Below are 14,833 nucleotides of genomic sequence, written 5' to 3'. Positions count from 1 at the left end.
TTACAGCCGATAGGGCTGATTTGATTAGTCCTGGTGGGGGTCCACCTCAGAGTTGCTGGCTTGGACCTTTTCTGGCTGATCTACGTGCCACTATTTTGTTTTCAAATATTTTTATTAAAGTAAATGCTTAAAAAAAAAAAAAAAAAAAAAAAAAGAGGATTATAACAATACATCAAAATAATACAGAAAAATAAACAGAGAAAAATAAATAAATAATAATAATATATATGCATTATTTCTATTAATGTTAAGAGTAAAGATGAAGATCTAGGAATGTCTGATTTAACGGATTATGGTACATTATAAGACAAATCCGTCTTACTTCCAAATGCCCTGTATGTTACTGTTAATACCTGCCTCTGTGTCATCATCCAAGTTTATTCTTAGTTTTATTCTCAGCCAGCCATCCTCTTCTTTAACCCTTTCCTCTAATTTAGAATTCCAGGTTTTCCAGAACTTGGACAAAGAATTAGTAGCCGAATATGCCATATATTCCATTTGACATATATTATAAAGCATTTTTAATAAACCTTGCATTGAAGGAACTTCAGTGCTCTGACAGTTTTTAGCAACGAAAGTCTTAACAGTCATAAAGAAAAGGGATATCAATCTTTTAGTTTGTAAGGGAATTGTGATCAGATAATTATTTGACAGTACTACCTCTAAAGAATAGCGTGCCACTATTTTGGGCCAGGTCTAACTCGGGCTGTTTGGTGGCAGCAAGAGAGACTTTTGTGGCTGGAGGGTGCGGCTCAGGGCTTGGTAGCAGAGATGGCGGGCGGGAATGACAGCGGCCAGGTGGCTGGGTTTTTCCCTTCTTGTTTGCGATGGCTGGTCTGGGGTGTCCAGTCACAGTCACTCGGTAGGATGGCCATGATGAAGATATCCCTTGTAGGTTTTTTGCTTCTACCTGGATGGCTGATGTGGACACTCAGCTGCAGAATAAGGTTGATTCAAAGAGAGTTGTGCACAATATGGAGGAGGGTGAGCAAGAAGCTCTAACACCTAAAAGTGGTATCCACTACACCACTTAAAAATAGATAATATACATACACACAAAAGATGGAGCTTCGGAATAATAGTTCAACAGATAGTCTGTAAAATAAAATTATACGACAATAGTGCAATAAAGTATTGATAAAAAGCTTGAAAAGTAAAATACAAGAATGGTGCCACTCACAAGCCTGGAGTCATACTCTCATGTGACTCGGATAGCATGCGCCTTTGGACCATTCCAGGATGTCAAGATCCTTCTTCTCCAGAGTGTTCTGTGCTTTTTTAACCCTTAACCAGCTCAAGAATATGCAGATGCCAGGTCAGAGAGATTTCTTTAAGAATAAGGTTGAGCCGCATCTTCTTGTGGGCTGAGGAGTGTAGTTAGTCCCTCAATGCCGCCACCCAAGTTAATGGAGTTATGTATTTCTACCGTTTATTTACATGTCTTGATGTTAATAAACGTGACCGGTGTTTGCCTTTACCGTCCAGCCTGGTGTCTCGAGTCATTTATTGATTGGGGTGCTAAAGAGAGAGGGGTTGGAGTTAGTGGGCTGGGAGGTTGGGAGTGTTTCATTATTCATAGAACATTATGAAATAGGAGATTACTCCTTATTTTAATTCAGAATTATTTATTTATTTACAGAAGTCGTAATTAAAGCCTATGGGGCTGTTTGGAGATAAATCATTTTAAAAATGTACACGGCTAAAAAAAAATTCAGTTTTAAATCATTTTGTTTTAATTAGTTAATTTTCAAATTTCAAGTCATCCAAGAATTGGAAATGATTGATTCAGAAAGAAAAAATGCAGAAAACTAAATTCAGACGCCATTATTCTCAATTATTCTAAAAGATGCCAAATTAGGGAACTGCTTAGCAAATAACTCCCGAACTTGGTATCCTTAAAAAGTAAACAGCTGCACGAACAATCAAAAGGGCTTTTCCCCCTTTTAATTATGACCTTTTAGCTCTCTAGTATATCGCTCCCTAATTTGGTATCCTTATGTGGGATTCCCAGAATCAAGGGTACTAAATATAGGGAGCTATCTACTAAACAGCTGAAAGGTAAAAATTAAGAGAAAAAGCCCTTTTTATTAAATTTGTTACTTCAGTTGCTTAAAAGATAACCTCTAATTTTCTATAGTTATGAAAACAAATGGATCCGAAAATGTAAAAAAAGCTTATTCCAGATTTGTTTGTTTTCTGTTCATTTCTAATGCTTGTGAATCGCCGTGAATTCGAAAGGAAACAAATTTCACATTTCTAAAAAATATTAAAATCGGGGCCTTTGTCAGGAATCACAAATAACAATATATAGAAGTGATAGAGTCAAACGCACGTTCATCTGCAGGGGAGTTGTAGCAAATAAGTAAAGAAATGTGGTGAAACAGTAGCAGGAAACGAAGCATAAATAGAAAAACTCTCTCGAACAAATCTCTCTGCTGAGTCAGACCGTCTATAGATAATTTAAGACAATGGATAGGGCAGACCTAGGCTCCCATTGATCTCTTGCCTGGGACATAACAGAAACCTTCATTAATATATGCTCAAGCTAACGAAACCAGCCCTGTGGCTTCTAACAGATTAACAAGTGGTTTCATTCGTGTCCATGAATGAAGCTACTTAAAAAATCTCTTAATCACATACCTCACAAACGGGGTACACTTAGTGTTCCTATTAAAAAAAAATAAGAGCCCAGGATTGACTGAGAATTCTCAACGATATCCTGGAGAGTAAAGGGTGATTACAATGGTATGTTTTATTGGACTTGTTTAGATGTTTTGATGATGCATTACAGAGCACATTCTCCATATACCGTGACGTAACGTTCTTAGTTTGCACTGAGGGTCAGCTCTGATCCATGCATTATATATAATATCATTATTACTGGAAGGTGGAGGAGAGCAAGAGCTGCCAGTAATGAAGGGGTGTAAGGGAGATGAAAGATGGAGTTTGAGAGAAAAGAGAAGACAACGAGAGAAAGAGAGTGAAATGAGGTTTGACAGAGAACAATAGTGAAACGCACTTGAACGACACATAGACAGGGCCCTCCTCGATACTAGATATTCTCTTACTGGAGCCTTGTCTCTGGAAATATCTTGCTGAGGCTTCATGAAGTCTGCCCAGAGCAGAGTGAAACCTGAGTGGATAACACAGAGAGAGAAAGAGAGAGAGAGAGAGAGAGAGAGAGAGAGAGAAAGAAAGAGAGACAGCAAAGGGGGGAGACCAAGAAATAAAGAGAGGGATAAAGAGTGGGCAGATTAGAGAGAGTGACAGACAGCGACAGAGAGTGTCAGATAGTAACAGACCGTAAAAGAGAGCATCAGAGAGTGTCAGATAGTGACAGAGAGCTTCAGAGAGCGACATAAAGTGGGAACAATCGAGAGTGACAGCAACATAGAGCATAAAACAGTGACAGACAGCAACATCAGACGGTGTCGGAAAGTGTCAGAGACTGACAGAGAGAATCAGAGAGTGTCAGATAGTGACAGACAGTAACTGAGAGCATCAGAGAGCGACAGGCAGTAACAGAGAGCTTCATAGAAACCGAGACGGTGTCGGAATGTGTCAGACAGAGAGGATCAGAAAGTGTCAGATAGTGACAGACAGTAACAGAGAGCGACAGAGAGTGTCAGATTTGGCACGGAAACAATGCAAACTCTGTAACACACACCAATTCACGTGTAACGTGCGCCACATCTCGGCAGACATAAAAAGGCACAGATGATGAAAATACTTTGATTTACTAATCTCGTTATTACAGACAGTTCTCCTTTCCAGGGCCCTCATTACATTTTACCAGATAGCCCTTATTGGTTAACATGGCGGTCGCTATCATAAGTTACCAGCAGCTATTTCCATGCGAGAAAGCGGCTGCTAATCTCCGCCTGACGAGAGTTTTAATGGCTCCCATCGAAGGCGAGGAGATATTAAAGCACAACTTACCGCCTTGCTTCCAGGCTAAACGCTAAATTTTACCAGCTGCCAGTATCTCTCCAGAATTAAACCTACCTGCGCTCGGGGAAACTCACATTAATCACTGTTAACGCTCCGTAAATCCTGAAAAACAATATACGTATTATGTGATTGTCAGTACATTTTACCCGTAAAACATACCCATAGCATATTAACCAGATTTAGAAAAACAAAGAAAGAGCCCAGGCACGTGTTACAAATTAAATAAATCTTTTTGTAAGTAAAGTGTGCGGGTCATTCAGATGAACAATTCACATAACAGTCTCTAAAGTTAATGTTGCTATCAGAGCTGCGTCAGGAAATGCAGTGGCCTAACACACGAAGGGTCAGACGGGATAAGAAGACACACATGACAGACCATATCACCAGCCCTGAGAGGTGACTTAACATGGTGACAATAATAGTGAAACGTCCTGAGGGCACTGCATGACCAGAAACAAGTTGAGGTCAAGGGATACGGAGTAACAGAACAATGAAAAGCAAGCCAAGGTCATCGAGAACAGAAATCAGGACAAACTGAACAATCTGGGTCAAAATGGACCACAAGGGATACCACAAGGGAAACTACGACAGGGCAGTGAGAGGTCAATGGGGAGGGTTTATATATGCATGAACGGCCTCTCATTGGCCAGCTTCATTCCTCCAACCATAGGATGTCCAAGCTTTATGGCCTGCGTCGTTGTGGAGATGAGAATAGAGCGATTTAAAAAAAATGTAAGAGTACAGCGTCCAACATCAGTTATTAAGGAAGAATGTTGTCCGGCGTCACAGCGAGCAGCATGGCAACAAAGAACAGGACGGACATCAGAAAGTATGTTGAGAGGCCCACAGGGAATCACAAAACTACATTTCAATCCAAGGTCAATACACCTAGTATGCATGCTTTTGGACATGTGCGTCAACCTTCATGTACAAATAAAGAGATATCTCCTGCGTCTAGCCTGCTGAGGCCAATCACAGGTGAACCTTTTGATACCATCCTGGTGTGGTTGCTATGGTGATGATTTAAGTGTACAATAAGAGGCAGATGGTATCTATAAGGATAAGTGGACATAGTCGCCCTCCACTAAATGTGGACCTGAAGGTTGGAAACCCATCGATATATATTTTTGCGGTAAATATCTAATAAACACCTTACAGGTGATATCGCTGGATACAAGATCAAAATTGGACTATTTATTGCCATTTTTAAATATATTTTCTCAATGTACATTTCCTTACAATATCCCATTATTTGTACCGTACCTTTATACATCAAAGATATATCTATAACGTGAATTCAACAGTTCATGTATCTTTTAGTCCATAACCAGTTATTAAAAAAAATATATATAAATTTAAATTCTATTCATTTGTCTAGTAAATTAAACAATTCATACACATATTGCATAAATGATTCCATTATTAATAGTATGTATTAATTTAAAAGTATTTACACAGATCATCATCAAACTAAAACCAATAACGGAGACCTAAACAAATAATAAATTAGCAGTAACTGCTTATACAATTCACACTGCACTCAGGAAGAGAGTGTGACATCGATGGCCATTTGGGACTGCAATACATTTGTAACTCAAACATTGATTACATTTTCCATATTATATATATTAAGTATTTGAACAGAGATATACTGTACATAGTTTTAAATAATGGGTTCTATTGGTACTTAAAATATCAATGTTTTAAAGTTTGAAATGGGTTCTATTGGTACTTAAAATATCAATATTTTAAGAATCATTTCTTTGATATTAGAATCGGTTTTGTTTCAATTTAATATTGTTAGCTTTTCAAATGATTTAATGCTTTTGGACAAACGTTTACAATTATTTAAAGGGACACTATAGTAAACAGAACCACTGCAGTAGTGGTTCTCGTGTATATAGCATGTCCCTACAGAGAAAAGGCAGTGTACACATTACTGCCTCTAGGTGCAGTCACTGAGATGGTCACTAGAGGTGCTTCCTGGGTCAATGCTGCACAATGCATGTTCAACTTCTCCAAGTTCTGCATAGAGACACTGGACGCTCCCCATAAATATGCGTTGTTTCAACGCATTTTTTTTCAGGAGATGCTGATTGGCAAAGTGCAGCGTTTTGTGGCACATGCGCAATAGCCTTCAAATGTTTTCATATGGGAAAGCATTGGATTGGCTGAGATAATCAAGATTGAAGATTTCAGCCACGAAAGCGGGGCCAGCCGCAGAGAGACCGGCACGGCAAGGAAGAAAAGGTAAGTTTAAACACCTTTTCAAAGCGATCTGAGGGCGACTGGAGAGCTAAACAATTAGTTGTCATTTAATATTATGAAAAATATTTTAATTGTCATTATTTTTATAAATATTGATATTTGTTTTTATATCTGATATTTGTTTATATTATAATATTTTGAGAAAATATATATTTTAAGTTTATCCAAAAATATTAAATAATAATGTGTTATATTGCATAATTGTGTTGCTGTGCATTATTATGAGTGTGCTATTGTGTACAACATTGTGTTCTACTGTGAATTGTTTTATTTTGCATTTATGTGTTACAGTGTATTTCTGCTATTGTGTATATTAGTGTGTTACTGTATATATTTGTATATGAGCATTAATATGTGTTACTGTGTATATTAGTGTATATTTGGCTTGCTATATATTTGCTATTGTGTATATCCAGAGAAGGATTAAAATCAATGGACCCTAGGAAGGTATGTGTATTACTGTCTGTATGTGTTATTGTGTATAGCAGTGTTTATACAGTATGTGTATTACTGTCTGTATGTGTTATTGTGTATAGCAGTGTTTATACAGTATGTGTATTACTGTCTGTATGTGTTATTGTGTATAGCAGTGTTTATACAGTATGTGTATTACTGTCTGTATGTGTTACTGTGTATAGCAGTGTTTATACAGTATGTGTATTACTGTCTGTATGTGTTATTGTGTATAGCAGTGTTTATACAGTATGTGTATTACTGTCTGTATATGTGTTATTGTGTATAGCAGTGTTTATACAGTATGTGTATTACTGTCTGTATATGTGTTATTGTGTATAGCAGTGTTTATACAGTATGTGTATTACTGTCTGTATGTGTTATTGTGTATAGCAGTGTTTATACAGTATGTGTATTACTGTCTGTATGTGTTATTGTGTATAGCAGTGTTTATACAGTATGTGTATTACTGTCTGTATGTGTTATTGTGTATAGTAGTGTTTATACAGTATGTGTATTACTGTCTGTATGTGTTATTGTGTATAGCAGTGTTTATACAGTATGTGTATTACTGTCTGTATGTGTTATTGTGTATAGTAGTGTTTATACAGTATGTGTATTACTGTCTGTGTGTGTTATTGTGTATAGTAGTGTTTATACAGCATGTGTATTACTGTCTGTGTGTGTTTTTGTGTATAGTAGTGTTTATACAGTATGTGTATTACTGTCTGTGTGTGTTATTGTGTATAGTAGTGTTTATACAGTATGTGTATTACTGTCTATATGTGTTATTGTGTATAGTAGTGTTTATACAGTATGTGTATTACTGTCTGTATGTGTTATTGTGTATAGTAGTGCACAGTAGTATACAGTATGTGTATTACTGTCTGTGTGTGTTATTGTGTATAGTAGTGTTTATACAGTATGTGTATTACTGTCTGTGTGTGTTATTGTGTATAGTAGTGTTTATACAGCATGTGTATTACTGTCTGTGTGTGTTATTGTGTATAGTAGTGTTTATACAGTATGTGTATTACTGTCTGTATGTGTTATTGTGTATAGTAGTGTTTATACAGTATGTGTATTACTGTCTGTGTGTGTTATTGTGTATAGTAGTGTTTATACAGTATGTGTATTACTGTCTATATGTGTTATTGTGTATAGTAGTGTTTATACAGTATGTGTATTACTGTCTGTATGTGTTATTGTGTATAGTAGTGCACAGTAGTATACAGTATGTGTATTACTGTCTGTGTGTGTTATTGTGTATAGTAGTGTTTATACAGTATGTGTATTACTGTCTGTGTGTGTTATTGTGTATAGTAGTGTTTATACAGCATGTGTATTACTGTCTGTGTGTGTTATTGTGTATAGTAGTGTTTATACAGTATGTGTATTACTGTCTGTATGTGTTATTGTGTATAGTAGTGTTTATACAGTATGTGTATTACTGTCTGTGTGTGTTATTGTGTATAGTAGTGTTTATACAGTATGTGTATTACTGTCTATATGTGTTATTGTGTATAGTAGTGTTTATACAGTATGCGTATTACTGTCTGTATGTGTTACTGTGTATATTAGGATATATATTTGCTTCTGTCTATATGGGCGTGTCACTGTGTTTGTGTAATTGTGTATAGCAGTGTTTATACAGTATGTGTATTACTGTCTGTGTGTGTTATTGTGTATAGTAGTGTTTATACAGTATGTGTATTACTGTCTGTATGTGTTATTGTGTATAGTAGTGTTTATACAGTATGTGTATTACTGTCTGTATGTGTTATTGTGTATAGCAGTGTTTATACAGTATGTGTATTACTGTCTGTGTGTGTTATTGTGTATAGTAGTGTTTATACAGTATGTGTATTACTGTATGTATGTGTTATTGTGTATAATAGTGTTTATACAGTATGCGTATTACTGTCTGTATGTGTTACTGTGTATATTAGGATATATATTTGCTTCTGTCTATATGGGCGTGTCACTGTGTTTGTGTAATTGTGTATAGCAGTGTTTATACAGTATGTGTATTACTGTATGTATGTGTTATTGTGTATAATAGTGTTTATACAGTATGCGTATTACTGTCTGTATGTGTTACTGTGTATATTAGGATATATATTTGCTTCTGTCTATATGGGCGTGTCACTGTGTTTGTGTAATTGTGTATAGCAGTGTTTATACAGTATGTGTATTACTGTATGTATGTGTTATTGTGTATAATAGTGTTTATACTGTATGTTTGTGTCTGTATGTGTTACTGTGTATATTAGGATATATATTTGTTTCTGTCTTTATGGGTGTGTTACTGTGTTTGTGTTATTGTGTGTAGTAGTGTGTTTATTTACATTGTATTTTATAGGGAAGGATACACTTTAAACCGTGTCCGGCACAAACAATGCAACAATACAGCGAGAGATGAGAACCCACAAATACATTTATATTACTATGGCTTTTGGTTGTGGTTTGTGTTATAGTGTTTAACGCACCAACACAACAATATAAACAGGAACCCACACTCACCACTTGATTTCCTTCTGATTAACTCTCTATATACAATGTATAACCTTTTTATAAACACTATACAGTAATGCACATATATGGCAGTATGACCGTCACTTAGCACATATGGTAACATACTAAGTACATAAAGCAACACAGCTAGCACTTACAGCAACATATGATATACAGACATAGCTGGCACAGTGCACATACAAACATAGGATATACAGTAACATACTTAGCACATACAGTAACATAGGTAATACAGACATAACTAGCACATACAGTAACAGGATATACATTAACATACAGTAACATAGGAAATACAGACATAACTAGCACATAGAGTAACATAGGATATACAGACATAACTAGCACATACAGTAACAGGATATAAATTAACATACAGTAACATAGGATATACAGACATAACTAGCACATAGAGTAACATAGGATATACATTAACATACAGTAACATAGGAAATACAGACATAACTAGCACATACAGTAACATAGGATACACAGACATAACTAGCACATACAGTAACATAGGATACACAGTAACATACTTAGCACATACAGTAACATAGGATACACAGTAACATACTTAGCACATACAGTAACATAGGATACACAGTAACATACTTAGCACATACAGTAACATAGGATACACAGTAACATACTTAGCACATACAGTAACATAGGATACACAGTAACATACTTAGCACATACAGTAACATAGGATATACAGACATGGCTGGCACATACAGTAACATAGGATACACAGTAACATACTTAGCACATACAGTAACATAGGATACACAGTAACATACTTAGCACATACAATAATTATGATATACACATACTGCACAGTTGAGAAAATATAGACAAACACTTGCGTTTACAAAACGAACAGAGGACCCTGCCCATGATCTTACAATCTAGGAATTACAGTTTTACAGTACAGTAACATAGCACATGCATACAATGACAAATCACATACAGTAAAATGTTTAGTACATACAGTAACATATCACATACAGTAACAACACATACAATAAGACATAATATACTTGGCACACACAGTGATATATTACATACGGTAACATGGATGGCACAGTACACACAGTAACATAGCACATACTGTAACATGACAGGTATATAGAGCAGCATAGCACATAGTATCTTACAAAGTAAACATAGAAACACAGTCACATTATTATAGCATGCAGTAACATAGTACATACATGTCACACATAGCTCACTGATTAACATAGAACATGCAGTAACATAGTACATATGGTAACACAGCACATACAGTAACATTGTACATACATAGCATTCATAGCACATAGAATATGCAGTAACATAATACACACAGTAACAACTCATACAGTAGCATAGTACACATAGTAACACATATAGTAACTTAGTACATACAGTAACAGAACATACAGTTAAATTGTACCATTGTTAAAACATGCATTTACATAGTGCATATGGTAACAGCACATAGATTAATATATTACATAGAGTAACACAGCACATACAGTAAAATAGTATGTACAGTACAAAACATAGTTACATACTAACACTGTTAACACGTACAGTAACATAAAACATACAGTAACACAGCACAAACTGTAACATGGAACATAACTACATAGCAACATTGCTAAAACATGCAGTAACATATTACATAGAGTAACAAAGCATGTAGATTTATATATTGCATACAGTAACACAGAACATACAGTCACACAGTACATACAGTTACACATAGAACATACACTTGCATGGTAACACTGTTAAGACAAACATTAACACAGAACATACAGTCACACTATACATACAGTAACAGAGTACATACAGTTACACGTAGAACATACACTTACATGGTAACACTGTTAACACATACATTAACACAGTACATACAGTTACTGGTAGAACATACACTTACATGGTAACACTGTTAACACATACAGTAGCCTAACAAACATAATAATATAGTACTGAGAGTAACGTAGCTAATATAGTAACACTAGCAGTTTAGAGGTTAAAATCAGCAGGAAACTTTTGACTTCAGAGTTTGTTAGCCTCCCCCCTTTTCTTAGTTGTTCCTCCCCCTCACCCCCCACCCCAGCTGTGCCTCCCCCCACTCTCCCAGTCCCATTCTTTCTCCCTCCCTTCCAGCCTGGCTGCAGAGTGCTTGCCCCTCACTTCCTCTCTCCATAGACTCTAGCCCTGTTCCCCCTGGTTGAAGCAGACACTCTGATTGTCAATGAGTCTGTCTTTGTCCTGGGAATTTGGAGAAAACCTGGATGTGAAGCTGGAATCCCATTCTTCCTCTGGGGTTTTGGAAAAAGCGGAGAATAGTGTGTCTCTTCAGGAATCTCCCGGACCAAACATGTGATATCTTTCTTTTTTTCTTTCTTTCTTTCTTCTGGAGAATCAGATGGCATCTCTGTGACCAGGGCATCTTTGGATAAGTGGCACAGAAGCCTGCAGAGATCGGGTAAGTCCTGAGGCCGCCATCCACAATATAAGAATATAATCAGAATCCTAAATGTGGAGAATGAAGAGTGCGAGCTGCAAGGCTCCTACACCATTTGATCTCATCTCATTGTGTTTTCAAGTTGGATTGGAAAGGTTATACTCAGCAGAGCTGCAGGGTTCCTCTTCTGGTCTAGTCCAGACACATTGTGGTGGCCCTGATAAACCTGTATTCAGCAGAGCTGTAGGATCCATTCCTCCTCTGGTATGATACAGACTCATTGTGTTTGCATTATAGGTGGCACTGGAAAGGTAATACTGAGCAGTGCAGCTGAGTTCTTCATTTGGCCTGTTATAAAGTAATCGTCTTCTTGTACAAGCTGATATATTTAAATTCCAAATTTTGTGATTTCATTCTCACCTTCAGATGTTTCTGGGATACAGTGACTTCAAAAGCTTTACTTTACATTCTCTCAGATTCACGTACTCCCCTCTTCAACCCGTGTACTCCGTCATTATTCCCATCTTCACCCCTTGTTGTCCAGTCATTATTCCCGTCTTCACCCGTGTACTCCAGTCATCATTCCTGTCTTCCACCCTGTGTACTCCAGTCATTATTCCCCTCTTCACCCCTATTACGCCAGTCATTATTCTCATCTTTATCCAGTGTACTCGAGTCATCATTCCTGTCTTCACCCCGTGTACTCCAGTCATTATTCCCCTCCTCACCCCGTGTACTTCAGCCATTATTACTGACTTTACCACCTGTACTCCGGTCATCATTCCTGTCTTCACCCCACTTAACTCCGGTCATCATTTCCATCTTCACCCCATGTACTCCAGTCATCATTCCTGTCTTCACCCCATGTACTCCAGTCATCATTTCCATTTTCACCCCATTTACTCCAGTCATCATTCTTGTCTTCACCCCGTGTACTCCAGTCATCATTTCCACCTTCACCCCGTGTACTCCAGTCATCATCCCGTCTTCACCCCATTTACTCCAGTCATCATTCCCGTCTTCACCCCATTTACTCCAGTCATCATTTCCATCTTCACCCCGTGTACTCCAGTCATCATTTCCATCTTCACCCCATTTACTCCAGTCATCATCCCGTCTTCACCCCATTTACTCCAGTCATCACTCTGGTCTTCACCCCATGTACTCCGGTCATCATTCCTGTCTTCACCCCGTCTACTCCAGTCATTATTCCAATATTCACCCGTGGACTCCAGTCATCATTTCCATCTTCACCCTCTGTACTCCAGTCATTATTCCAATCTTCACCCCGTGTACCCCAGTCATCATTCCCATCTTCACGCTGTGTACTCCAGTCATTATTCCAATCTTTACCCCGTGTACTTCAGTCATCATTTCCTTCTTCACCTTGTGTATTCCAGTCATTATTCCAATCTTCACGCTGTTTACTCCAGTCATCATTCCCATTTTCACCCAGTGTACCCCAGTCATTATTCCCAAAGAATCCCCCAACCATTGCTATTTGCTGTTAGTCTGACACAGGAATGAAATAAACACTGCAGTTTATATTCCCATTGTGAGGATCTGCTACGTAGTGACATGACCCCCAAGTGTAAGTCAGCCTATTAACCAAGCGAGTTACACTGAAAGTCAGGTGATGAACTGTATTGATTGAAGAAACCATCTGCCCCACAGTATGCACATCTTTTAACTCTAGTCCATCCATTGTACAGAACTGCGGAATTTGTTGTCGCTTTATTAATGATAATAATAGAGAACACTGCCACTCAACATGTACTCCTGTCCTGTGTGACCCCCCTGTATGTACTCCTGTCCTGTGTGACCCCCCTGTATGTACTCCTGTCCTGTGTGAACCCCTGTATGTACTCCTGTCCTGTGTGATCCCTCCCTGTATGTACTCCTGTCCTGTGTGAACCCCTGTATGTACTCCTGTCCTGTGTGACCCCCTGTATGGGCTACTGTCCTCTGTGACCCAACATGTTCTCCAGTCCTGTGTCACCCCCAGCAGGAGGTGAGTGGAATTGGGAAAAGCTAAGTAGGTGGTTAGATGATGCATGCAGGTGGTGAGTGGGATTGGGAAGCGGTCATCAGGCATTTAGGTGATGGATGCAGGTGGTGAGTTGGATTGGGAAGAGGTAATCAGGCATTTAGGTGATGGATGCAGGTGGTGAGTGGGATTGGGAAGAGGTAAGCAGGAAGTTAGGTGATGCACATGGGGAAGTGTGGGATTGGAAGAGGTAAGCAAGCTGTTAGTGATGGATGCAGGAGGTGAGTAGGATTGGGAAGAGGTAAGTAGGTGATTGACAGCAGTAGGTGAGTGGACTTGAGAAGAGGTAAGTAGGTGGTTAGGTGATTGACAGCAGGAGGTGCATGGGATTGAGAAGAGGTAAGTAGGTGGGTAGGTGATTGACAGCAGTAGGTGAGTGGGATTGAGAAGAGATAAGTAGGTGGGTAGGTGATTGACAGCAGTAGGGGAGTGGCATTGAGAAGAGGTAAGTAGGTGGTTAGGTGATTGACAGCAGTAGGTGAGTGGGATTTAGAAGAGATAAGTAGGTGGGTAGGTGATTGACAGCAGTAGGGGAGTGGCATTGAGAAGAGGTAAGTAGGTGGTTAGGTGATTGACAGCAGGAGGTGCATGGGATTTAGAAGAGGTAAGTAGGTGGGTAGGTGATTGACAGCAGTAGGTGAGTGGAATTGAGAAGAGGTAAGTAGGTGGTTAGGTGATTGACAGCAGTAGGGGAGTGGCATTGAGAAGAGGTAAGTAGGTGGTTAGGTGATTGACAGCAGTAGGGGAGTGGCATTGAGAAGAGGTAAGTAGGTGGTTAGGTGATTGACAGCAGTAGGTGAGTGGGATTTAGAAGAGGTAAGTAGGTGGTTAGGTGATTGACAGCAGTAGGGGAGTGGCATTGAGAAGAGGTAAGTAGGTGGTTAGGTGATTGACAGCAGGAGGTGAGTGGAATTGAGAAGAGGTAAGTAGGTGGTTAGGTGATTGACAGCAGTAGGTGAGTGGAATTGAGAAGAAGTAAGTAGGTAGTTAGGTGATTGACAGCAGGAGGTGCATGGGATTGAGAAGCGATAAGTAGGTGGTTAGGTGATTGACAGCAGTAGGTGAGTGGAATTGAGAAGAGGTAAGTAGGTGGTTAGGTTATTGACAGCAGTAGGTGA

At 38.4% G+C, this 14,833-nt stretch overlaps 1 protein-coding gene across 1 annotated transcript in view; it reads left to right on the top strand.

Annotated features, from left to right (window-relative positions):
* Positions 1–11,362: 11,362 nt before the first annotated feature.
* Positions 11,363–14,833, top strand: part of PLEKHG2 (pleckstrin homology and RhoGEF domain containing G2) — a 61,913-nt gene continuing 58,442 nt past the window's right edge. Inside the window, exon 1 of the mRNA XM_063431207.1 lies at positions 11,363–11,689. The gene's annotated coding sequence lies outside the window, so the exon portion shown is untranslated. The remainder of the gene's footprint in view (positions 11,690–14,833) is intronic.

This window comes from Pelobates fuscus, chromosome 9 (genome assembly GCF_036172605.1).
Source record: "Pelobates fuscus isolate aPelFus1 chromosome 9, aPelFus1.pri, whole genome shotgun sequence".
Lineage (NCBI taxonomy): Eukaryota > Metazoa > Chordata > Amphibia > Anura > Pelobatidae > Pelobates > Pelobates fuscus.
Note: the sequence above shows the minus strand (reverse complement) of the source record. Positions and strands in the feature narration are given on the sequence as shown.